Below are 3,166 nucleotides of genomic sequence, written 5' to 3'. Positions count from 1 at the left end.
TATTGCTTCCTTTTATTTTTTTAAAGTGTTTATTGTGAATTGAGTGATAGTTTACATGGGAAAACATCAGTTTTGCACTCAACCAATTGTATTTTCTTTCATTGCAATGATTACAATCCCCTCCATGCACCATTGGTTAACAGTATTTGCCTCTATTCCCTCTTGGGTTTTCTTTTCTTTTCTTTTTTTCTTATGATGTACACAAAAACACACAGGAATATATAATCAAAGGGCACATTTTGAAAACCAGCCTCCTGCCCGGCAGTACACAATTTTTCTCTTTCTGTGAGTCTAGAGTCCTTGACTGCTCTATCTCTTCATGCCATCACGTCTGCTACCATCTCTGGTGTTACTGCTTCTCTGGTTAGGGTCTGACATTCCAGTCATGCTCTTTTCTCTTGATGATCCTAGAGTCTTCTGTTCCTAGAATGTAAGATTAACTACTTCCCCATTTTTGTTACACAACTTCTATCTTTATCTCTGAAGATTGGTCAGACCTGTGTGATGGAAGTGCACTCTTTTTTTTTTTTTTTTAATTGCGAATTGAGTGAAAGTTTACAAGGTAGATCATCAGTTTTACATTCAAGAAACCATACAACTTGTTTCATTACAATGATTATAATCCCCTCCATGTACCATCAGTTAACAGTATTTCTCTCTATTAGTCACTTTAGCTCCTTTTTTCCCCCAACACTCAGGCATATATAATAATTTAAACCACTAAAGGTCACATTCTGCAAGTCTGCCTCTGGGCTGCCAGCTCTCAGTTCTTCTCTTCCCATGTATCTAGAGTCCTCAGCTGCTCCCTCTCTCCATGTCCCTGTCACTGCCTCCATCTCTAGTGTCCTGCTTCTCTGGATAAGGTTTCGCATTCTACTGTGATGATCCTAGGGTTCTTTGTTTCTGGACTGTAGGATTAACTACTCCCTCATTTTTGTTACAAAACTTCTACCTTTACAATTGTGACAGTCGCAATTAGTCATGATAACTATTACTCACTATTGAATCATAAGAATCTTATCCCCATCTCTTTTAACCAAACCCATCTAGACAAGTTGAAAACTATTCAGTGAGGACGCTTTCTTCCCCCACACACTCTTAAACTAAACTCTCTCTTGAAACATTGTAAGCCAGTCACTTCATGCCTTTATTGCCCCCTCATTTTAGGTAGCCAATATCTATGTGGCCTGTCCTTATCTACCCTGTGTACAGAGGGGATAGCATGATACTTGATATGATGACTCCTTCCCTCTGTTGGCATTTAGAGTTACTACCTCAATGAGTACAGGTCAAGTTAATCAAATTATAGGAATTTACCCTTGTTTCCTTTACCAAAAAAAAAAAATTTTTTTTTAATCTTCCTCTAGTTGAGTTCTAGCTCTGGTAGCATAGTGGTTACGAGTCGAGCTGCCAACCTCAAGGTCAGCAGTTCGAAACTACAAGCAGTTTTGTGGAAGAACAATGAGACGTTCTGCTCCTGTAAAGATTTACAGTCTCAGAAATCCTGTGCAGGGTCACTATGAGTTGGAATCGACTCCACGATACTTAACAACAACAAATTGAGTTCTGATTATCAAGCCACCTAGTCTAGGTCAAATGGGTACTATTTGCAAGTTTGGGTGTTCTTGTGCATCTCCCCTCAATTTGTATCAGCTGGATGCTTCACTCTCAGCACACTGAGGCTATGTCCTTGTCATGGGATCAAGTATACCTAGGTCTTCCCATGCTTTGGACCAACCAGCCCTTCCTCTTCTCTCTCTCATCTCCAGGTCAATGGGAGTCTATGGACCATGGTTGAACTCAGCCCATTTCTTCATTGCTGCCCCTCCCCCTCTTACACTCACCAGCAGACCAATGTGGTCTACAGCAAGCTTACATGCCTGCTCATGTGTTCCCTTTGAGTTTCAGTCTTACAGGGGGATTTGTCCTGAAGGAACTTGATTGCTTGCCTTAATGGCTTCTGGCAAACAGCTTGCTTATTCTTGTAGTAGCCAGTTACACTGTCATTTTTGTTTTGTTTTTTTCCTGATGATCTTTCTTTGAATATGTATCTTCTGTTGCTCTAGCTGTTCCAGGATAGTCTGCTTGTCCTTTCTAATGGGAATGTCCCACCTCAAAAGGTTCTGGGTGGGACTCAGGATTCCCTAAGGTCCTATATACTGCAAAGGCTCTGCAATAGGCCTATTTCACGGGGCAAGTTCTAGAACCCCTTTTAGGTATTCCAATCAATTATAGGCTGAAAACGGGCTTACAAGTTTTCTGTAATCATGTTTCCTGATGTTCCTTTCTATCCCACTCAAGTGTCTATTTTACAATAGTAGGCAAGGGAAACCAATGTTAATAAGACAGTAAGTATCTTAGTATTATTTCCCCACTTCAAACTATGCCTAGATCCTTGTATCACAGAGCCCTGTTGTTCCAAGGTTGAGCACACATCACTATTTATTTCTGTCCCATTTAGCCCATGCAAACCTGTCTCAGTGTCCCCCTATCTACCTTGTTCTTCCACATCCCCCTTTCTTGCATTGCCCTCCCCATCAATCAAACTATGATGTGTCTGCCCCCTACCCTGTGCTCTAGTGTCACATCCCTCCCCCTGCCCCTAGATTCCCCACCCCATCCTCAACATCGTGGTTATCTTATATTCCATTAACTTTCCCTCCATTTAAGACAGTCTATTTTCTCCTGTAAACTACTTGACCTTCTCACCACCTGGATCTCTATTCCTATGTGTTTGTCTTCTTTTACATTGTAATTGTTTTGATCATATAGACTGATCTTCCAGATCCTCTGAATTTGCTCTTATAGTTTTGTTCCATTCTTGACTCTTCCATTTGTCAATTGAGTTCCAGGTGGTGCTGCCAAATATGTCAATCTCTGGTTGTTGTCTGTGCTTGTTGGTTCTCAGGCCACAGAACTCCCTTTAGGATGTTTTTCATAACAAGGTAGGCTTTGGCAAAATTCCTTAGCTTCTGTTTATCCTGGAATGTTTTGATTGCATCCTCGTATTTGATTGACAGCTTTGCTTGGTAGAAGATTCTTAGTTGGCAGTTTTTTGTTTTTTTCCTTTCAGGGTTTTATATATGTTTCCCCATTGGCTTCTTAGTCTGCATGGTTTCTGCTGAGAAATCTAAGCTTAATCTGATTTGCTTGCCTTTGTATGTTA

Source organism: Chrysochloris asiatica, unplaced genomic scaffold, assembly GCF_000296735.1.
Source record: "Chrysochloris asiatica unplaced genomic scaffold, ChrAsi1.0 scaffold00391, whole genome shotgun sequence".
Taxonomy (NCBI): domain Eukaryota; kingdom Metazoa; phylum Chordata; class Mammalia; order Afrosoricida; family Chrysochloridae; genus Chrysochloris; species Chrysochloris asiatica.
The sequence above is the reverse complement of the archived record's forward strand: the minus strand, read 5'-3'. Positions refer to the sequence as shown.